Raw genomic sequence first — 22,681 nt, forward strand, 5'->3', positions numbered from 1 at the left:
TCAGTAATTTAATTGAAACCGCTTCACAAATGGAAATCTAGATGTAAAAAGGGGGAGTGGTCGATTAATCCATTTCGGTAAATGAACATTAATTACGGCCACTGTAACATGTGTAATAAAGTATTTAGTTTTGGCGATTTGCCGACAAACTACCTGTACATTACAATTACATTATTTCTTTACTTTTTTAAGATCGAACGAAATACACCTTCAGAACATTCCTGCTATATGTTTGTATAAGAAAGGTAGACAGGGTTAGCTTTGAATGATTTACTTTGATGCAGACTCACAATATCATATGTTGACACAAACATGGTTTAAGCACAGTGATCAAACAGTCGATTCCTGCTTATATGTAGCTTAAATTAAGCTTGTTATAGTAAGTCCGATGTGGTCTAGTGGTTAGGATTTCTGGTTTCACCCAGACGGCCCGGGTTCGATTCCCGCATCGGAGCTTTAGTTTTTGGTCATCTTTATCACATTACTGTTGTTGTAATACATGCCATTAGAAAGAAAAGTTACAGATGAGAAGTGTATTTAGTTTAGACTTTTCCGACTTTCAACTGACATGATAGGAAATAGTTACATCATTTGGTATTCCTACATTTGTAAAAGGACATTTTCAAAAAGACTGTAGTAGTTGTTTGAATGTTGTAACATATCACCACAATTAATTTCAAACAACGTCCATAATTGTTACGTATTGAAACTATAAAACTGTGCTATCCTCACTCTACATTGCCAGTTGGTACTTTAGAAAGTGGCAAAGATAAGAAAAAAGAAATGCATCGGCCGGGAATCGAACCCCGGGCCGCCCGCGTGGCAGGCGAGCATTCTACCACTGAACCACCGATGCTTATAACACATAATGTCTAACTCGATCATATAAGGACAGTACATGATTACCACGTGTTACATGGTATGTATGATAGATGGCATGTTTTATTATTCAACATTGTCGGTACAACGTGTAGGAACACGAAAAACATGATTGACAAGAGACAACGATGTGCATTTAGTACTTACTTAATTGCCAATCTGCGACATAATCTCGTGATTCAAATTCTATGCTTAGTGTGTATATGCCGTCGGTTTCGCGTCAGTAATTTAATTGAAACCGCTTCACAATGGAAATCTAGATGTAAAAAGGGGGAGTGGTCGATTAATCCATTTCGGTAAATGAACATTAATTACGGCCACTGTAACATGTGTAATAAAGTATTTAGTTTTGGCGATTTTGCCGACAAACTACCTGTACATTACAATTACATTATTTCTTTACTTTTTTAAGATCGAACGAAATACACCTTCAGAACATTCCTGCTATATGTTTGTTATAAGAAAGGTAGACAGGGTTAGCTTTGAAATGATTTACTTTGATGCAGACTCACAATTATCATATGTTGACACAAACATGGTTTAAGCACAGTGATCAAACAGTCGATTCCTGCTTATATGTAGCTTAAATTAAGCTTGTTATAGTAAGTCCGATGTGGTCTAGTGGTTAGGATTTCTGGTTTTCACCCAGACGGCCCGGTTCGATTCCCGGCATCGGAGCTTTAGTTTTTGGTCATCTTTATCACATTACTGTGGTTGTAATACATGCCATTAGGAAAGAAAAAGTTACAGATGAGAAGTGTATTTAGTTTAGACTTTTCCGACTTTCAACTGACATGATAGGAAATAGTTACATCATTTGGTATTCCTACATTTGTAAAAGGACATTTTCAAAAAGACTGTAGTAGTTGTTTGAATGTTGTAACATATCACCACAATTAATTTCAAACAACGTCCATAATTGTTACGTATTGAAACTATAAAACTGTGCTATCCTCACTCTACATTGCCAGTTGGTACTTTAGAAAGTGGCAAAGATAAGAAAAAAGAAATGCATCGGCCGGGAATCGAACCCGGGCCGCCCGCGTGGCAGGCGAGCATTCTACCACTGAACCACCGATGCTTATAACACATAATGTCTAACTCGATCATATAAGGACAGTACATGATTACCACGTGTTACATGGTATGTATGATAGATGGCATGTTTATTATTCAACATTGTCGGTACAACGTGTAGGAACACGAAAAACATGATTGACAAGAGACAAACGATGTGCATTTAGTACTTACTTAATTGCCAATCTGCGACATAATCTCGTGATTCAATTCTATGCTTAGTGTGTATATGCCGTCGGTTTCGCGTCAGTAATTTAATTGAAACCGCTTCACAATGGAAATCTAGATGTAAAAGGGGGAGTGGTCGATTAATCCATTTCGGTAAATGAACATTAATTTACGGCCACTGTAACATGTGTAATAAAGTATTTAGTTTTGGCGATTTTGCCGACAAACTACCTGTACATTACAATTACATTATTTCTTTACTTTTTTTAAGATCGAACGAAATACACCTTCAGAACATTCCTGCTATATGTTTGTATAAGAAGGTAGACAGGGTTAGCTTTGAAATGATTTACTTTGATGCAGACTCACAATTATCATATGTTGACACAAACATGGTTTAAGCACAGTGATCAAACAGTCGATTCCTGCTTATATGTAGCTTAAATTAAGCTGTTATAGTAGTCCGATGTGGTCTAGTGGTTAGGATTTCTGGTTTTCACCCAGACGGCCCGGGTTCGATTCCCGCATCGGAGCTTTAGTTTTTGTCATCTTTATCACATTACTGTTGTTGTAATACATGCCATTAGGAAAGAAAAAGTTACAGATGAGAAGTGTATTTAGTTTAGACTTTTCCGACTTTCAACTGACATGATAGGAAATAGTTACATCATTTGGTATTCCTACATTTGTAAAAGGACATTTTCAAAAAGACTGTAGTAGTTGTTTGAATGTTGTAACATATCACACAATTAATTTCAAACAACGTCCACTAATTGTTACGTATTGAAACTATAAAACTGTGCTATCCTCACTCTACATTGCCAGTTGGTACTTAGAAAGTGGCAAAGATAAGAAAAAAGAAATGCATCGGCCGGGAATCGAACCCGGGCCGCCCGCGTGGCAGGCGAGCATTCTACCACTGAACCACCGATGCTTATAACACATAATGTCTAACTCGATCATATAAGGACAGTACATGATTACCACGTGTTACATGGTATGTATGATAGATGGCATGTTTATTATTCAACATTGTCGGTACAACGTGTAGGAACACGAAAAACATGATTGACAAGAGACAAACGATGTGCATTTAGTACTTACTTAATTGCCAATCTGCGACATAATCTCGTGATTCAAATTCTATGCTTAGTGTGTATATGCCGTCGGTTTCGCGTCAGTAATTTAATTGAAACCGCTTCACAATGGAAATCTAGATGTAAAAAGGGGGGAGTGGTCGATTAATCCATTTCGGTAAATGAACATTAATTACGGCCACTGTAACATGTGTAATAAAGTATTTAGTTTTGGCGATTTTGCCGACAAACTACCTGTACATTACAATTACATTATTTCTTTACTTTTTAAGATCGAACGAAATACACCTTCAGAACATTCCTGCTATATGTTTGTATAAGAAAGGTAGACAGGTTAGCTTTGAAATGATTTACTTTGCATGCAGACTCACAATTATCATATGTTGACACAAACATGGTTTAAGCACAGTGATCAAACAGTCGATTCCTGCTTATATGTAGCTTAAATTAAGCTTGTTATAGTAAGTCCGATGTGGTCTAGTGGTTAGGATTTCTGGTTTTCACCCAGACGGCCCGGGTTCGATTCCGGCATCGGAGCTTTAGTTTTTGGTCATCTTTATCACATTACTGTTGTTGTAATACATGCCATTAGGAAAGAAAAAGTTACAGATGAGAAGTGTATTTAGTTTAGACTTTTCCGACTTTCAACTGACATGATAGGAAATAGGTTACATCATTTGGTATTCCTACATTTGTAAAAGGACATTTTCAAAAGACTGTAGTAGTTGTTTGAATGTTGTAACATATCACCACAATTAATTTCAAACAACGTCCATAATTGTTACGTATTGAAACTATAAAAACTGTGCTATCCTCACTCTACATTGCCAGTTGTACTTTAGAAGTGGCAAGATAAGAAAAAAGAAATGCATCGGCCGGGAATCGAACCCGGGCCGCCCGCGTGGCAGGCGAGCATTCTACCACTGAACCACCGATGCTTATAACACATAATGTCTAACTCGATCATATAAGGACAGTACATGATTACCACGTGTTACATGGTATGTATGATAGATGGCATGTTTATTATTCAACATTGTCGGTACAACGTGTAGGAACACGAAAAACATGATTGACAAGAGACAAACGATGTGCATTTAGTACTTACTTAATTGCCAATCTGCGACATAATCTCGTGATTCAAATTCTATGCTTAGTGTGTATATGCCGTCGGTTTCGCGTCAGTAATTTAATTGAAACCGCTTCACAATGGAAATCTAGATGTAAAAAGGGGGAGTGGTCGATTAATCCATTTCGGTAAATGAACATTAATTACGGCCACTGTAACATGTGTAATAAAGTATTTAGTTTTGGCGATTTTGCCGACAAACTACCTGTACATTACAATTACATTATTTCTTTACTTTTTTAAGATCGAACGAAATACACCTTCAGAACATTCCTGCTATATGTTTGTATAAGAAAGGTAGACAGGGTTAGCTTTGAAATGATTTACTTTGATGCAGACTCACAATTATCATATGTTGACACAAACATGGTTTAAGCACAGTGATCAAACAGTCGATTCCTGCTTATATGTAGCTTAAATTAAGCTTGTTATAGTAAGTCCGATGTGGTCTAGTGGTTAGGATTTCTGGTTTTCACCCAGACGGCCCGGGTTCGATTCCCGGCATCGGAGCTTTAGTTTTTGGTCATCTTTATCACATTACTGTTGTTGTAATACATGCCATTAGGAAAGAAAAAGTTACAGATGAGAAGTGTATTTAGTTTAGACTTTTCCGACTTTCAACTGACATGATAGGAAATAGTTACATCATTTGGTATTCCTACATTTGTAAAAGGACATTTTCAAAAAGACTGTAGTAGTTGTTTGAATGTTGTAACATATCACCACAATTAATTTCAAACAACGTCCATAATTGTTACGTATTGAAACTATAAAACTGTGCTATCCTCACTCTACATTGCCAGTTGGTACTTTAGAAAGTGGCAAAGATAAGAAAAAAGAAATGCATCGGCCGGGAATCGAACCCGGGCCGCCCGCGTGGCAGGCGAGCATTCTACCACTGAACCACCGATGCTTATAACACATAATGTCTAACTCGATCATATAAGGACAGTACATGATTACCACGTGTTACATGGTATGTATGATAGATGGCATGTTTATTATTCAACATTGTCGGTACAACGTGTAGGAACACGAAAAACATGATTGACAAGAGACAAACGATGTGCATTTAGTACTTACTTAATTGCCAATCTGCGACATAATCTCGTGATTCAAATTCTATGCTTAGTGTGTATATGCCGTCGGTTTCGCGTCAGTAATTTAATTGAAACCGCTTCACAATGGAAATCTAGATGTAAAAAGGGGGAGTGGTCGATTAATCCATTTCGGTAAATGAACATTAATTACGGCCACTGTAACATGTGTAATAAAGTATTTAGTTTTGGCGATTTTGCCGACAAACTACCTGTACATTACAATTACATTATTTCTTTACTTTTTTAAGATCGAACGAAATACACCTTCAGAACATTCCTGCTATATGTTTGTATAAGAAAGGTAGACAGGGTTAGCTTTGAAATGATTTACTTTGATGCAGACTCACAATTATCATATGTTGACACAAACATGGTTTAAGCACAGTGATCAAACAGTCGATTCCTGCTTATATGTAGCTTAAATTAAGCTTGTTATAGTAAGTCCGATGTGGTCTAGTGGTTAGGATTTCTGGTTTTCACCCAGACGGCCCGGGTTCGATTCCCGGCATCGGAGCTTTAGTTTTTGGTCATCTTTATCACATTACTGTTGTTGTAATACATGCCATTAGGAAAGAAAAAGTTACAGATGAGAAGTGTATTTAGTTTAGACTTTTCCGACTTTCAACTGACATGATAGGAAATAGTTACATCATTTGGTATTCCTACATTTGTAAAAGGACATTTTCAAAAAGACTGTAGTAGTTGTTTGAATGTTGTAACATATCACCACAATTAATTTCAAACAACGTCCATAATTGTTACGTATTGAAACTATAAAACTGTGCTATCCTCACTCTACATTGCCAGTTGGTACTTTAGAAAGTGGCAAAGATAAGAAAAAAGAAATGCATCGGCCGGGAATCGAACCCGGGCCGCCCGCGTGGCAGGCGAGCATTCTACCACTGAACCACCGATGCTTATAACACATAATGTCTAACTCGATCATATAAGGACAGTACATGATTACCACGTGTTACATGGTATGTATGATAGATGGCATGTTTATTATTCAACATTGTCGGTACAACGTGTAGGAACACGAAAAACATGATTGACAAGAGACAAACGATGTGCATTTAGTACTTACTTAATTGCCAATCTGCGACATAATCTCGTGATTCAAATTCTATGCTTAGTGTGTATATGCCGTCGGTTTCGCGTCAGTAATTTAATTGAAACCGCTTCACAATGGAAATCTAGATGTAAAAAGGGGGAGTGGTCGATTAATCCATTTCGGTAAATGAACATTAATTACGGCCACTGTAACATGTGTAATAAAGTATTTAGTTTTGGCGATTTTGCCGACAAACTACCTGTACATTACAATTACATTATTTCTTTACTTTTTTAAGATCGAACGAAATACACCTTCAGAACATTCCTGCTATATGTTTGTATAAGAAAGGTAGACAGGGTTAGCTTTGAAATGATTTACTTTGATGCAGACTCACAATTATCATATGTTGACACAAACATGGTTTAAGCACAGTGATCAAACAGTCGATTCCTGCTTATATGTAGCTTAAATTAAGCTTGTTATAGTAAGTCCGATGTGGTCTAGTGGTTAGGATTTCTGGTTTTCACCCAGACGGCCCGGGTTCGATTCCCGGCATCGGAGCTTTAGTTTTTGGTCATCTTTATCACATTACTGTTGTTGTAATACATGCCATTAGGAAAGAAAAAGTTACAGATGAGAAGTGTATTTAGTTTAGACTTTTCCGACTTTCAACTGACATGATAGGAAATAGTTACATCATTTGGTATTCCTACATTTGTAAAAGGACATTTTCAAAAAGACTGTAGTAGTTGTTTGAATGTTGTAACATATCACCACAATTAATTTCAAACAACGTCCATAATTGTTACGTATTGAAACTATAAAACTGTGCTATCCTCACTCTACATTGCCAGTTGGTACTTTAGAAAGTGGCAAAGATAAGAAAAAAGAAATGCATCGGCCGGGAATCGAACCCGGGCCGCCCGCGTGGCAGGCGAGCATTCTACCACTGAACCACCGATGCTTATAACACATAATGTCTAACTCGATCATATAAGGACAGTACATGATTACCACGTGTTACATGGTATGTATGATAGATGGCATGTTTATTATTCAACATTGTCGGTACAACGTGTAGGAACACGAAAAACATGATTGACAAGAGACAAACGATGTGCATTTAGTACTTACTTAATTGCCAATCTGCGACATAATCTCGTGATTCAAATTCTATGCTTAGTGTGTATATGCCGTCGGTTTCGCGTCAGTAATTTAATTGAAACCGCTTCACAATGGAAATCTAGATGTAAAAAGGGGGAGTGGTCGATTAATCCATTTCGGTAAATGAACATTAATTACGGCCACTGTAACATGTGTAATAAAGTATTTAGTTTTGGCGATTTTGCCGACAAACTACCTGTACATTACAATTACATTATTTCTTTACTTTTTTAAGATCGAACGAAATACACCTTCAGAACATTCCTGCTATATGTTTGTATAAGAAAGGTAGACAGGGTTAGCTTTGAAATGATTTACTTTGATGCAGACTCACAATTATCATATGTTGACACAAACATGGTTTAAGCACAGTGATCAAACAGTCGATTCCTGCTTATATGTAGCTTAAATTAAGCTTGTTATAGTAAGTCCGATGTGGTCTAGTGGTTAGGATTTCTGGTTTTCACCCAGACGGCCCGGGTTCGATTCCCGGCATCGGAGCTTTAGTTTTTGGTCATCTTTATCACATTACTGTTGTTGTAATACATGCCATTAGGAAAGAAAAAGTTACAGATGAGAAGTGTATTTAGTTTAGACTTTTCCGACTTTCAACTGACATGATAGGAAATAGTTACATCATTTGGTATTCCTACATTTGTAAAAGGACATTTTCAAAAAGACTGTAGTAGTTGTTTGAATGTTGTAACATATCACCACAATTAATTTCAAACAACGTCCATAATTGTTACGTATTGAAACTATAAAACTGTGCTATCCTCACTCTACATTGCCAGTTGGTACTTTAGAAAGTGGCAAAGATAAGAAAAAAGAAATGCATCGGCCGGGAATCGAACCCGGGCCGCCCGCGTGGCAGGCGAGCATTCTACCACTGAACCACCGATGCTTATAACACATAATGTCTAACTCGATCATATAAGGACAGTACATGATTACCACGTGTTACATGGTATGTATGATAGATGGCATGTTTATTATTCAACATTGTCGGTACAACGTGTAGGAACACGAAAAACATGATTGACAAGAGACAAACGATGTGCATTTAGTACTTACTTAATTGCCAATCTGCGACATAATCTCGTGATTCAAATTCTATGCTTAGTGTGTATATGCCGTCGGTTTCGCGTCAGTAATTTAATTGAAACCGCTTCACAATGGAAATCTAGATGTAAAAAGGGGGAGTGGTCGATTAATCCATTTCGGTAAATGAACATTAATTACGGCCACTGTAACATGTGTAATAAAGTATTTAGTTTTGGCGATTTTGCCGACAAACTACCTGTACATTACAATTACATTATTTCTTTACTTTTTTAAGATCGAACGAAATACACCTTCAGAACATTCCTGCTATATGTTTGTATAAGAAAGGTAGACAGGGTTAGCTTTGAAATGATTTACTTTGATGCAGACTCACAATTATCATATGTTGACACAAACATGGTTTAAGCACAGTGATCAAACAGTCGATTCCTGCTTATATGTAGCTTAAATTAAGCTTGTTATAGTAAGTCCGATGTGGTCTAGTGGTTAGGATTTCTGGTTTTCACCCAGACGGCCCGGGTTCGATTCCCGGCATCGGAGCTTTAGTTTTTGGTCATCTTTATCACATTACTGTTGTTGTAATACATGCCATTAGGAAAGAAAAAGTTACAGATGAGAAGTGTATTTAGTTTAGACTTTTCCGACTTTCAACTGACATGATAGGAAATAGTTACATCATTTGGTATTCCTACATTTGTAAAAGGACATTTTCAAAAAGACTGTAGTAGTTGTTTGAATGTTGTAACATATCACCACAATTAATTTCAAACAACGTCCATAATTGTTACGTATTGAAACTATAAAACTGTGCTATCCTCACTCTACATTGCCAGTTGGTACTTTAGAAAGTGGCAAAGATAAGAAAAAAGAAATGCATCGGCCGGGAATCGAACCCGGGCCGCCCGCGTGGCAGGCGAGCATTCTACCACTGAACCACCGATGCTTATAACACATAATGTCTAACTCGATCATATAAGGACAGTACATGATTACCACGTGTTACATGGTATGTATGATAGATGGCATGTTTATTATTCAACATTGTCGGTACAACGTGTAGGAACACGAAAAACATGATTGACAAGAGACAAACGATGTGCATTTAGTACTTACTTAATTGCCAATCTGCGACATAATCTCGTGATTCAAATTCTATGCTTAGTGTGTATATGCCGTCGGTTTCGCGTCAGTAATTTAATTGAAACCGCTTCACAATGGAAATCTAGATGTAAAAAGGGGGAGTGGTCGATTAATCCATTTCGGTAAATGAACATTAATTACGGCCACTGTAACATGTGTAATAAAGTATTTAGTTTTGGCGATTTTGCCGACAAACTACCTGTACATTACAATTACATTATTTCTTTACTTTTTTAAGATCGAACGAAATACACCTTCAGAACATTCCTGCTATATGTTTGTATAAGAAAGGTAGACAGGGTTAGCTTTGAAATGATTTACTTTGATGCAGACTCACAATTATCATATGTTGACACAAACATGGTTTAAGCACAGTGATCAAACAGTCGATTCCTGCTTATATGTAGCTTAAATTAAGCTTGTTATAGTAAGTCCGATGTGGTCTAGTGGTTAGGATTTCTGGTTTTCACCCAGACGGCCCGGGTTCGATTCCCGGCATCGGAGCTTTAGTTTTTGGTCATCTTTATCACATTACTGTTGTTGTAATACATGCCATTAGGAAAGAAAAAGTTACAGATGAGAAGTGTATTTAGTTTAGACTTTTCCGACTTTCAACTGACATGATAGGAAATAGTTACATCATTTGGTATTCCTACATTTGTAAAAGGACATTTTCAAAAAGACTGTAGTAGTTGTTTGAATGTTGTAACATATCACCACAATTAATTTCAAACAACGTCCATAATTGTTACGTATTGAAACTATAAAACTGTGCTATCCTCACTCTACATTGCCAGTTGGTACTTTAGAAAGTGGCAAAGATAAGAAAAAAGAAATGCATCGGCCGGGAATCGAACCCGGGCCGCCCGCGTGGCAGGCGAGCATTCTACCACTGAACCACCGATGCTTATAACACATAATGTCTAACTCGATCATATAAGGACAGTACATGATTACCACGTGTTACATGGTATGTATGATAGATGGCATGTTTATTATTCAACATTGTCGGTACAACGTGTAGGAACACGAAAAACATGATTGACAAGAGACAAACGATGTGCATTTAGTACTTACTTAATTGCCAATCTGCGACATAATCTCGTGATTCAAATTCTATGCTTAGTGTGTATATGCCGTCGGTTTCGCGTCAGTAATTTAATTGAAACCGCTTCACAATGGAAATCTAGATGTAAAAAGGGGGAGTGGTCGATTAATCCATTTCGGTAAATGAACATTAATTACGGCCACTGTAACATGTGTAATAAAGTATTTAGTTTTGGCGATTTTGCCGACAAACTACCTGTACATTACAATTACATTATTTCTTTACTTTTTTAAGATCGAACGAAATACACCTTCAGAACATTCCTGCTATATGTTTGTATAAGAAAGGTAGACAGGGTTAGCTTTGAAATGATTTACTTTGATGCAGACTCACAATTATCATATGTTGACACAAACATGGTTTAAGCACAGTGATCAAACAGTCGATTCCTGCTTATATGTAGCTTAAATTAAGCTTGTTATAGTAAGTCCGATGTGGTCTAGTGGTTAGGATTTCTGGTTTTCACCCAGACGGCCCGGGTTCGATTCCCGGCATCGGAGCTTTAGTTTTTGGTCATCTTTATCACATTACTGTTGTTGTAATACATGCCATTAGGAAAGAAAAAGTTACAGATGAGAAGTGTATTTAGTTTAGACTTTTCCGACTTTCAACTGACATGATAGGAAATAGTTACATCATTTGGTATTCCTACATTTGTAAAAGGACATTTTCAAAAAGACTGTAGTAGTTGTTTGAATGTTGTAACATATCACCACAATTAATTTCAAACAACGTCCATAATTGTTACGTATTGAAACTATAAAACTGTGCTATCCTCACTCTACATTGCCAGTTGGTACTTTAGAAAGTGGCAAAGATAAGAAAAAAGAAATGCATCGGCCGGGAATCGAACCCGGGCCGCCCGCGTGGCAGGCGAGCATTCTACCACTGAACCACCGATGCTTATAACACATAATGTCTAACTCGATCATATAAGGACAGTACATGATTACCACGTGTTACATGGTATGTATGATAGATGGCATGTTTATTATTCAACATTGTCGGTACAACGTGTAGGAACACGAAAAACATGATTGACAAGAGACAAACGATGTGCATTTAGTACTTACTTAATTGCCAATCTGCGACATAATCTCGTGATTCAAATTCTATGCTTAGTGTGTATATGCCGTCGGTTTCGCGTCAGTAATTTAATTGAAACCGCTTCACAATGGAAATCTAGATGTAAAAAGGGGGAGTGGTCGATTAATCCATTTCGGTAAATGAACATTAATTACGGCCACTGTAACATGTGTAATAAAGTATTTAGTTTTGGCGATTTTGCCGACAAACTACCTGTACATTACAATTACATTATTTCTTTACTTTTTTAAGATCGAACGAAATACACCTTCAGAACATTCCTGCTATATGTTTGTATAAGAAAGGTAGACAGGGTTAGCTTTGAAATGATTTACTTTGATGCAGACTCACAATTATCATATGTTGACACAAACATGGTTTAAGCACAGTGATCAAACAGTCGATTCCTGCTTATATGTAGCTTAAATTAAGCTTGTTATAGTAAGTCCGATGTGGTCTAGTGGTTAGGATTTCTGGTTTTCACCCAGACGGCCCGGGTTCGATTCCCGGCATCGGAGCTTTAGTTTTTGGTCATCTTTATCACATTACTGTTGTTGTAATACATGCCATTAGGAAAGAAAAAGTTACAGATGAGAAGTGTATTTAGTTTAGACTTTTCCGACTTTCAACTGACATGATAGGAAATAGTTACATCATTTGGTATTCCTACATTTGTAAAAGGACATTTTCAAAAAGACTGTAGTAGTTGTTTGAATGTTGTAACATATCACCACAATTAATTTCAAACAACGTCCATAATTGTTACGTATTGAAACTATAAAACTGTGCTATCCTCACTCTACATTGCCAGTTGGTACTTTAGAAAGTGGCAAAGATAAGAAAAAAGAAATGCATCGGCCGGGAATCGAACCCGGGCCGCCCGCGTGGCAGGCGAGCATTCTACCACTGAACCACCGATGCTTATAACACATAATGTCTAACTCGATCATATAAGGACAGTACATGATTACCACGTGTTACATGGTATGTATGATAGATGGCATGTTTATTATTCAACATTGTCGGTACAACGTGTAGGAACACGAAAAACATGATTGACAAGAGACAAACGATGTGCATTTAGTACTTACTTAATTGCCAATCTGCGACATAATCTCGTGATTCAAATTCTATGCTTAGTGTGTATATGCCGTCGGTTTCGCGTCAGTAATTTAATTGAAACCGCTTCACAATGGAAATCTAGATGTAAAAAGGGGGAGTGGTCGATTAATCCATTTCGGTAAATGAACATTAATTACGGCCACTGTAACATGTGTAATAAAGTATTTAGTTTTGGCGATTTTGCCGACAAACTACCTGTACATTACAATTACATTATTTCTTTACTTTTTTAAGATCGAACGAAATACACCTTCAGAACATTCCTGCTATATGTTTGTATAAGAAAGGTAGACAGGGTTAGCTTTGAAATGATTTACTTTGATGCAGACTCACAATTATCATATGTTGACACAAACATGGTTTAAGCACAGTGATCAAACAGTCGATTCCTGCTTATATGTAGCTTAAATTAAGCTTGTTATAGTAAGTCCGATGTGGTCTAGTGGTTAGGATTTCTGGTTTTCACCCAGACGGCCCGGGTTCGATTCCCGGCATCGGAGCTTTAGTTTTTGGTCATCTTTATCACATTACTGTTGTTGTAATACATGCCATTAGGAAAGAAAAAGTTACAGATGAGAAGTGTATTTAGTTTAGACTTTTCCGACTTTCAACTGACATGATAGGAAATAGTTACATCATTTGGTATTCCTACATTTGTAAAAGGACATTTTCAAAAAGACTGTAGTAGTTGTTTGAATGTTGTAACATATCACCACAATTAATTTCAAACAACGTCCATAATTGTTACGTATTGAAACTATAAAACTGTGCTATCCTCACTCTACATTGCCAGTTGGTACTTTAGAAAGTGGCAAAGATAAGAAAAAAGAAATGCATCGGCCGGGAATCGAACCCGGGCCGCCCGCGTGGCAGGCGAGCATTCTACCACTGAACCACCGATGCTTATAACACATAATGTCTAACTCGATCATATAAGGACAGTACATGATTACCACGTGTTACATGGTATGTATGATAGATGGCATGTTTATTATTCAACATTGTCGGTACAACGTGTAGGAACACGAAAAACATGATTGACAAGAGACAAACGATGTGCATTTAGTACTTACTTAATTGCCAATCTGCGACATAATCTCGTGATTCAAATTCTATGCTTAGTGTGTATATGCCGTCGGTTTCGCGTCAGTAATTTAATTGAAACCGCTTCACAATGGAAATCTAGATGTAAAAAGGGGGAGTGGTCGATTAATCCATTTCGGTAAATGAACATTAATTACGGCCACTGTAACATGTGTAATAAAGTATTTAGTTTTGGCGATTTTGCCGACAAACTACCTGTACATTACAATTACATTATTTCTTTACTTTTTTAAGATCGAACGAAATACACCTTCAGAACATTCCTGCTATATGTTTGTATAAGAAAGGTAGACAGGGTTAGCTTTGAAATGATTTACTTTGATGCAGACTCACAATTATCATATGTTGACACAAACATGGTTTAAGCACAGTGATCAAACAGTCGATTCCTGCTTATATGTAGCTTAAATTAAGCTTGTTATAGTAAGTCCGATGTGGTCTAGTGGTTAGGATTTCTGGTTTTCACCCAGACGGCCCGGGTTCGATTCCCGGCATCGGAGCTTTAGTTTTTGGTCATCTTTATCACATTACTGTTGTTGTAATACATGCCATTAGGAAAGAAAAAGTTACAGATGAGAAGTGTATTTAGTTTAGACTTTTCCGACTTTCAACTGACATGATAGGAAATAGTTACATCATTTGGTATTCCTACATTTGTAAAAGGACATTTTCAAAAAGACTGTAGTAGTTGTTTGAATGTTGTAACATATCACCACAATTAATTTCAAACAACGTCCATAATTGTTACGTATTGAAACTATAAAACTGTGCTATCCTCACTCTACATTGCCAGTTGGTACTTTAGAAAGTGGCAAAGATAAGAAAAAAGAAATGCATCGGCCGGGAATCGAACCCGGGCCGCCCGCGTGGCAGGCGAGCATTCTACCACTGAACCACCGATGCTTATAACACATAATGTCTAACTCGATCATATAAGGACAGTACATGATTACCACGTGTTACATGGTATGTATGATAGATGGCATGTTTATTATTCAACATTGTCGGTACAACGTGTAGGAACACGAAAAACATGATTGACAAGAGACAAACGATGTGCATTTAGTACTTACTTAATTGCCAATCTGCGACATAATCTCGTGATTCAAATTCTATGCTTAGTGTGTATATGCCGTCGGTTTCGCGTCAGTAATTTAATTGAAACCGCTTCACAATGGAAATCTAGATGTAAAAAGGGGGAGTGGTCGATTAATCCATTTCGGTAAATGAACATTAATTACGGCCACTGTAACATGTGTAATAAAGTATTTAGTTTTGGCGATTTTGCCGACAAACTACCTGTACATTACAATTACATTATTTCTTTACTTTTTTAAGATCGAACGAAATACACCTTCAGAACATTCCTGCTATATGTTTGTATAAGAAAGGTAGACAGGGTTAGCTTTGAAATGATTTACTTTGATGCAGACTCACAATTATCATATGTTGACACAAACATGGTTTAAGCACAGTGATCAAACAGTCGATTCCTGCTTATATGTAGCTTAAATTAAGCTTGTTATAGTAAGTCCGATGTGGTCTAGTGGTTAGGATTTCTGGTTTTCACCCAGACGGCCCGGGTTCGATTCCCGGCATCGGAGCTTTAGTTTTTGGTCATCTTTATCACATTACTGTTGTTGTAATACATGCCATTAGGAAAGAAAAAGTTACAGATGAGAAGTGTATTTAGTTTAGACTTTTCCGACTTTCAACTGACATGATAGGAAATAGTTACATCATTTGGTATTCCTACATTTGTAAAAGGACATTTTCAAAAAGACTGTAGTAGTTGTTTGAATGTTGTAACATATCACCACAATTAATTTCAAACAACGTCCATAATTGTTACGTATTGAAACTATAAAACTGTGCTATCCTCACTCTACATTGCCAGTTGGTACTTTAGAAAGTGGCAAAGATAAGAAAAAAGAAATGCATCGGCCGGGAATCGAACCCGGGCCGCCCGCGTGGCAGGCGAGCATTCTACCACTGAACCACCGATGCTTATAACACATAATGTCTAACTCGATCATATAAGGACAGTACATGATTACCACGTGTTACATGGTATGTATGATAGATGGCATGTTTATTATTCAACATTGTCGGTACAACGTGTAGGAACACGAAAAACAAACAGGAAAAATTGACGATTGATATTTCCAGCTGTCCTGTGATTGAGTGTTTACGGATGGAACTATATTATCTTACATGTATGAATATGGAACTCTTTTACAGGATGCCGACCTTACATTGACCCCGCTATGTATGTATGTTCCGTATCTCCCTCCTTTAGTAGGAGCACCACCATGGCTTATGTTTATCTTGTAGATAGTATATTGTAGATAGTATATCTTGTAGATAGTATATTTTGAAGATAGTATATCTTGTAGATAGTATATCTTGTAGATAGTATATCTTGTAGATAGCACCTTGTAGATAGTTTAGCTTTCAAATAGTATTTGCAGATATCATCGATCAAATAGTATCTTGTAGATAAAATCTTGTAGCTAGTATTTTGTAGATAGTATCTTGTAGATAGAATCCTGCAGATAGTATCTTGTAGATAGTTTATATTGGAGACAAATCTTGCGTACTGGAAAAGTTTATTGATATTGAACTATGGTATAGACACCTGCATGTTGGTAAAGGCTGTATGGGAGGGGCGAAAGATACCAAAGGGACAGTGAAACTCATAGATCAAAAGTAAACTGACAACGCCATGGCTAAAAAAGTAAAAGACAAACAGACAAATAATAGAACTCAAGACACCACATAGAAAACTAAAGACTAAGCAACACGAACCCCAACAAAACCTGGGGGTGATTTCAGGTGATCCGGAAGGGTGAGCAGATTCTTTTCCACATGTGGCACCCGTTGTGGTGCTTATGTTATTACAAATCCGGTAAATAGTCTGATTCGGTAGGTCAAATTCGGGAAAATGGAAGGGAATTGTAGTTCCGAAATAAGGAACATAACTGATATCATCTGTGAAACGGTAATTCAATAACGGTCAACCAACTCGTGATGGCGTCCGTAAAATTTACGAAGGGAAGATTTGAACTTCACCATTTGGAACTCTGGGTTTAATAGCTTCATTGTGAGCAACAACTCTCTATCATGGGAATCATGATAGGAAACACAAGCCCGGGAATATCGTATCAATTGGGAGATATATATTTCGTATGCATGCGCTATTGGAATGTTGCTACATAGATATGGAAAGTCATAATTGGGAAACTGAAATCATCTCTGTGTATGTTGCCTTTTTGATGTCCTTCTGGTTAACTTTGCATTCTGTATCATGTACGTTTATCCTGCGTCTCCATCTATTCACATTAAAATTACAGTTCACATGCAATACACAGAAAATTAAAGGCTTACCAACACGAAACTCGCCAAAAAGAATAATCCAGTGCTCCAGTGGTGGCAAATTCAATCGGGAAAACCGAAGGAATAATCTATATACAAAACAATATAATAAAACAGATATGACAGACAGCAGCTTATGACAATCACAAAATAACAAGCTCAATAACGAGATGGGATTGGGGTTAAACATTTTTTCCAGTTCCACTGAAGTTACAGCACAACGTAATAATAAACTTTAAAACTTAATTGAAAAAGAAAAAGGCTGGACCCATCAGTTCGACACAAAGTACAGCAATAAAAAAGAAAATTAAGACTTAAAGTTCTGCTGTAAGGGTACTATTTGTCACTAAAAGGTAGTTAAAAGCATAATTAGAATGTTGAACAAATGCTTTATATTTTTTTTTACCTGTTTATTGACAAAGTTATATATTACAACACAAACTCCATTTAACCACCACTTTTTCAAACTGTTTTGAGCAATTAAACAGACAGCTAATACTTTTGTATGCCCCATTTATGGACATTAATTTTTCTGGTTTGTGCGTCCGTTCGTCCGTGCGTCCATCCGTTCGTTCGTTCGTTCGTTCGTTCGTTCGTTCGTTCGTTCGTTCGTTCGTTCGTTCGTTTGTTCGTTCGTTCGTCGCTTCAGGTTACAGTTTCTGATCAAGGTAATTATTGATGAACTTGAAACTTAGAACACATATTTCCTATGATATGATCTTTCTTTTTTTTATGCCAAATAAGAGGTTATATCCCATTTTCACGGTTCACTGAACAAAGAAAATGATAGTGCGGATTGGGCATCCGTGTACTATGGACACATTTTTGTTTTTCCTGGGTTTGATAGACTTGAACATATCATGAGTACAATACATATATGATTTAAACACTTATACACATATTTGAAGACAAGCTACATCTAAATTTCATTTTCATGTTTATTTGACATTAATACATTATAGAACAATCCATATTTTAACACTGTTTGTAACTTTTGATGAATGAATCTTACATAATATGTTTTTCTAATTTGATAGACACTATTATATTGTACAAAACATATATTGTTTAAAGTAGTACCAAACACTTTCACTTAAACTAATTTGGCTCGTTTAATTTTCATAAATTAACAAAAATATAAAAAAAATCAAAAATTTGGAATCAACCGTTTAGTTAGAAAAATTATACTGATTATATAGCAGTTTGACAAACACCATTTTTTTTTATTGAGAAGCTTAATATTCCTTTTACAACAAAACGTAATTAAAACGTTTACCTGACTTTACAGAGTTATCTCCCTGTAGTGTTAGGTACCACCTTAAACAAATCCGACATTTACTTTTCGAATTTTAATTAATATAACTATATTCTACAACATGTAAACTATTTTTAATAACAATGATTCAAACTATTTTTAATAACACTTACTCAAACTATTTTTGATAACACTGATTCAAACTATTTTTAATAACACTGATTCAAACTATTTTAATAACACTGATTCAAACTGTTTTTAACATATTCTACATATATTCTTCCCAGTTTTAAAAAAACAAGCATAACTGTATTGTAAAACCCATTCACTGAATAACACTGGTTCAACCTGTTTTAAATTACATTTGCAATCATACATACATACATACATACATACATACATACATACATACATACATACATACATACATACATACATACATACATACATACATACATACATACATACATACATACATACATACATACATACATACATACATACATACATACATACATACATACATACATACATACATACATACATAGTTTTACATACATACATACATACATACATACATACATACATACATACATACATACATACATACATACATACATACATACATACATACATACATACATACATACATACATACATACATACATACATACATACATACATACATACATACATACATACATACATACATAGTTTTACATACATACATACATACATACATACATACATACATACATACATACATACATACATACATACATACATACATACATACATACATACATACATACATACATACATACATACATACATACATACATACATACATACATACATACATACATACATACATACATACATACATACATACATACATACATACATACATACATACATACATACATACATACATACATAGTTTTACATACATACATACATACATACATACATACATACATACATACATACATAGTTTTACATACATACATACATACATACATACATACATACATACATACATACATACATACATACATACATACATACATACATACATACATACATACATACATACATACATACATACATACATACATACATACATACATACATACATACATACATACATACATACATACATACATACATACATACATACATACATACATACATACATACATACATACATACATACATACATACATACATACATACATACATAGTTTTACATACATACATACATACATAGTTTTACATACATACATACATACATACATACATACATACATACATACATACATACATACATACATACATACATACATACATACATACATACATACATACATACATACATACATACATACATACATACATACATACATACATGCATACATACATACATACATACATACATACATACATACATACATACATACATACATACATACATACATACATACATACATACATACATACATACATAGTTTTACATACATACATACATACATACATACATACATACATACATACATACATACATACATACATACATACATACATACATACATACATACATACATACATACATACATACATACATACATACATACATACATACATACATACATACATACATACATACATACATACATACATACATACATACATACATACATACATACATGCATACATACATACATACATGCATGCATTCATGCATACATACATACATACATACATACATACATACATACATACATACATACATACATACATACATACATACATACATACATACATACATACATACATACATTATGCTATAAACAAGTGGACTTAATTTGATAAAAGCTGTACCATAAGTGGATCAAACATATGCAACCATGGTTATTTGACTTATTATTAATTGCCCTTCCGTGGCACGTGATATCACCTCTACTTTTTGTCAGCTTATTTTAAACTTATGAGTTTAAATTTCCCTTTGGTATCCTTTGAAACTAAGGCTTTTCAACCTCATGAATAGATTACCTTACCTGTATTTGGCAAAACTTTTAGGAATTTTGGTCCTCAATGCTCTTCAACTTCGTTCTTTATTTGGCCTTTTATAACTTTTTTGATTGGAGCGTCACTGATGAGTGTTTTGTAAATTTATTCCTGGTATCTATAATGAGGTTTTTTGCCTTCTTCTTATAAAAACCAATACTACTAAGCAGAACGTTTCACTATGGTATTTTGATAAACAATGAGTATTTGTCGGAATCATGTCGATACTTGGTTTTTTTTCAAAGAGATTTTCCATATGTATGGCGAATAGAAAAACTAAGAAAATTCTGATGATGTTATACACTTACGATTAGAATATAGACACAACAAAACGATAGGCATTAGATAGATCTTGGTTTAGTCTGAAATTGTCTCGACCAAGGCTAGACCAGTGTCGACCAGTCTCGACCTATCTCGACTAGTCTTGACCTTAAATTGTTTTTGTCTTGACCGGTCTGAAGCAGCCCATCTCATTAAATTAAATATAGATGTTATAAAATTCTAGGTTATTTGGTTGTTTAATTCATTGCTGTTATATAAAAGAATTAAATCAATACATAAAAAAAATGATTAAATTTAGATAGTCATCTTTTGATTATTACTATAACTTTTTCAAGTCAACTTGGATTTTCATAAAACTCTACAGCTATCTTAATTATTCTTTGATCTTACAGAATACGAGGTTGTTTGGGGCTATTGGTACTTTACGGAACGGAACGGAACGGAACGGAACGGAACGGAACAGAATTTCATTTAAGGTATCCAAAGGGGGCATTTATCAAAATTTCGAAAAATCTTTAAAACAAAACAAACTTTAAAATTTCTGTGTTTTACGGTTTTCCATATACAAAGAACACAAATGTACTATAATCTCATCTTCACAGGTGAAATGTGCAATAATGTATAACATCGGGAACTATTCTGTAAATAAATATGTCGGATTGTCCTGATAAATTATCATGAAATTAACGCATTTGCAAGTCATGCATTATGATATCTAGACTGACCTCACGTCGTCCTTTCCGACGATGATTAGACACATTGGTTCTGATTTTAACTTTTTAAATTTATTATTCCGTTCCGCAAAGTACCAATTGCTCTGAGGAATTGGTATTTAACGGAATCGAACGGAACCAGACATTTATAATGAAATAAAAGTAGTATGATAAAAAAAAAATGTGTCTGACACCCCTTTTTGCAGAAGAAATAAGTGTTTTAGATAGCATTCCCGACCAGATAAATAATTTATTTACCAATGGAAGGAGTAAGATTTTTTGTTTTTGTCTAAGCTGCCTTTGTTTTAAATTCTTAATAATTAAGAATTTAAAACAAAGGCAGCTTAGACAAAAACAAAAAATCTTACTCCTTCCATTGGTAATTATATTTTTTAAAAGAGGCCTTCCACCTCTCGTGCCGACGAGAATTAGAAACAGTAATCAAGTTGAATCTGATTTAAACTTTTTAATTTATTATTCCGTTCCGTTCCGTTCCGCAAAGTACCAATTGCTCTGAGGAATTGGTATTTAACGGAATCGAACGGAACCAGACATTTATAATGTAATAAAAGCAGTATGATAAAAAAAATGTGTCTGACACCCCTTTTTGCAGAAGAAATAAGTGTTTTAGATAGCATTCCCGACCAGATAAATAATTAAGAATTTAAAACAAAGGCAGCTTGGACAAAAACA

At 35.4% G+C, this 22,681-nt stretch overlaps 25 non-coding genes across 25 annotated transcripts; 11 read left to right on the forward strand and 14 right to left on the reverse strand.

Annotated features, from left to right (window-relative positions):
• Positions 1-1,889: 1,889 nt before the first annotated feature.
• On the reverse strand, positions 1,890-1,960 carry Trnag-gcc (transfer RNA glycine (anticodon GCC)). The gene has a single exon. It is a non-coding gene; the product is annotated as a tRNA-Gly (tRNA).
• Positions 1,961-2,987: 1,027 nt separating this feature from the next.
• On the reverse strand, positions 2,988-3,058 carry Trnag-gcc (transfer RNA glycine (anticodon GCC)). The gene has a single exon. It is a non-coding gene; the product is annotated as a tRNA-Gly (tRNA).
• A 1,030-nt stretch (positions 3,059-4,088) lies between these two features.
• Trnag-gcc (transfer RNA glycine (anticodon GCC)) lies at positions 4,089-4,159 on the reverse strand. Its single transcript has one exon. It is a non-coding gene; the product is annotated as a tRNA-Gly (tRNA).
• Positions 4,160-4,788: 629 nt separating this feature from the next.
• Positions 4,789-4,860, forward strand: Trnae-uuc (transfer RNA glutamic acid (anticodon UUC)). Its single transcript has one exon. It is a non-coding gene; the product is annotated as a tRNA-Glu (tRNA).
• Positions 4,861-5,192: 332 nt separating this feature from the next.
• On the reverse strand, positions 5,193-5,263 carry Trnag-gcc (transfer RNA glycine (anticodon GCC)). Its single transcript has one exon. It is a non-coding gene; the product is annotated as a tRNA-Gly (tRNA).
• Positions 5,264-5,892: 629 nt separating this feature from the next.
• Positions 5,893-5,964, forward strand: Trnae-uuc (transfer RNA glutamic acid (anticodon UUC)). Its single transcript has one exon. It is a non-coding gene; the product is annotated as a tRNA-Glu (tRNA).
• A 332-nt stretch (positions 5,965-6,296) lies between these two features.
• On the reverse strand, positions 6,297-6,367 carry Trnag-gcc (transfer RNA glycine (anticodon GCC)). The gene has a single exon. It is a non-coding gene; the product is annotated as a tRNA-Gly (tRNA).
• A 629-nt stretch (positions 6,368-6,996) lies between these two features.
• Trnae-uuc (transfer RNA glutamic acid (anticodon UUC)) lies at positions 6,997-7,068 on the forward strand. The gene has a single exon. It is a non-coding gene; the product is annotated as a tRNA-Glu (tRNA).
• Positions 7,069-7,400: 332 nt separating this feature from the next.
• On the reverse strand, positions 7,401-7,471 carry Trnag-gcc (transfer RNA glycine (anticodon GCC)). Its single transcript has one exon. It is a non-coding gene; the product is annotated as a tRNA-Gly (tRNA).
• A 629-nt stretch (positions 7,472-8,100) lies between these two features.
• Trnae-uuc (transfer RNA glutamic acid (anticodon UUC)) lies at positions 8,101-8,172 on the forward strand. The gene has a single exon. It is a non-coding gene; the product is annotated as a tRNA-Glu (tRNA).
• Positions 8,173-8,504: 332 nt separating this feature from the next.
• Trnag-gcc (transfer RNA glycine (anticodon GCC)) lies at positions 8,505-8,575 on the reverse strand. Its single transcript has one exon. It is a non-coding gene; the product is annotated as a tRNA-Gly (tRNA).
• A 629-nt stretch (positions 8,576-9,204) lies between these two features.
• On the forward strand, positions 9,205-9,276 carry Trnae-uuc (transfer RNA glutamic acid (anticodon UUC)). Its single transcript has one exon. It is a non-coding gene; the product is annotated as a tRNA-Glu (tRNA).
• A 332-nt stretch (positions 9,277-9,608) lies between these two features.
• Positions 9,609-9,679, reverse strand: Trnag-gcc (transfer RNA glycine (anticodon GCC)). Its single transcript has one exon. It is a non-coding gene; the product is annotated as a tRNA-Gly (tRNA).
• A 629-nt stretch (positions 9,680-10,308) lies between these two features.
• Positions 10,309-10,380, forward strand: Trnae-uuc (transfer RNA glutamic acid (anticodon UUC)). The gene has a single exon. It is a non-coding gene; the product is annotated as a tRNA-Glu (tRNA).
• A 332-nt stretch (positions 10,381-10,712) lies between these two features.
• On the reverse strand, positions 10,713-10,783 carry Trnag-gcc (transfer RNA glycine (anticodon GCC)). Its single transcript has one exon. It is a non-coding gene; the product is annotated as a tRNA-Gly (tRNA).
• A 629-nt stretch (positions 10,784-11,412) lies between these two features.
• Trnae-uuc (transfer RNA glutamic acid (anticodon UUC)) lies at positions 11,413-11,484 on the forward strand. The gene has a single exon. It is a non-coding gene; the product is annotated as a tRNA-Glu (tRNA).
• Positions 11,485-11,816: 332 nt separating this feature from the next.
• Positions 11,817-11,887, reverse strand: Trnag-gcc (transfer RNA glycine (anticodon GCC)). The gene has a single exon. It is a non-coding gene; the product is annotated as a tRNA-Gly (tRNA).
• Positions 11,888-12,516: 629 nt separating this feature from the next.
• Positions 12,517-12,588, forward strand: Trnae-uuc (transfer RNA glutamic acid (anticodon UUC)). The gene has a single exon. It is a non-coding gene; the product is annotated as a tRNA-Glu (tRNA).
• Positions 12,589-12,920: 332 nt separating this feature from the next.
• On the reverse strand, positions 12,921-12,991 carry Trnag-gcc (transfer RNA glycine (anticodon GCC)). Its single transcript has one exon. It is a non-coding gene; the product is annotated as a tRNA-Gly (tRNA).
• A 629-nt stretch (positions 12,992-13,620) lies between these two features.
• Positions 13,621-13,692, forward strand: Trnae-uuc (transfer RNA glutamic acid (anticodon UUC)). Its single transcript has one exon. It is a non-coding gene; the product is annotated as a tRNA-Glu (tRNA).
• Positions 13,693-14,024: 332 nt separating this feature from the next.
• Trnag-gcc (transfer RNA glycine (anticodon GCC)) lies at positions 14,025-14,095 on the reverse strand. Its single transcript has one exon. It is a non-coding gene; the product is annotated as a tRNA-Gly (tRNA).
• A 629-nt stretch (positions 14,096-14,724) lies between these two features.
• Positions 14,725-14,796, forward strand: Trnae-uuc (transfer RNA glutamic acid (anticodon UUC)). The gene has a single exon. It is a non-coding gene; the product is annotated as a tRNA-Glu (tRNA).
• A 332-nt stretch (positions 14,797-15,128) lies between these two features.
• On the reverse strand, positions 15,129-15,199 carry Trnag-gcc (transfer RNA glycine (anticodon GCC)). The gene has a single exon. It is a non-coding gene; the product is annotated as a tRNA-Gly (tRNA).
• Positions 15,200-15,828: 629 nt separating this feature from the next.
• On the forward strand, positions 15,829-15,900 carry Trnae-uuc (transfer RNA glutamic acid (anticodon UUC)). Its single transcript has one exon. It is a non-coding gene; the product is annotated as a tRNA-Glu (tRNA).
• A 332-nt stretch (positions 15,901-16,232) lies between these two features.
• Positions 16,233-16,303, reverse strand: Trnag-gcc (transfer RNA glycine (anticodon GCC)). The gene has a single exon. It is a non-coding gene; the product is annotated as a tRNA-Gly (tRNA).
• Positions 16,304-22,681: the final 6,378 nt, after the last annotated feature.

This window comes from Mytilus trossulus, chromosome 5 (assembly GCF_036588685.1).
Source record: "Mytilus trossulus isolate FHL-02 chromosome 5, PNRI_Mtr1.1.1.hap1, whole genome shotgun sequence".
Lineage (NCBI taxonomy): Eukaryota > Metazoa > Mollusca > Bivalvia > Mytilida > Mytilidae > Mytilus > Mytilus trossulus.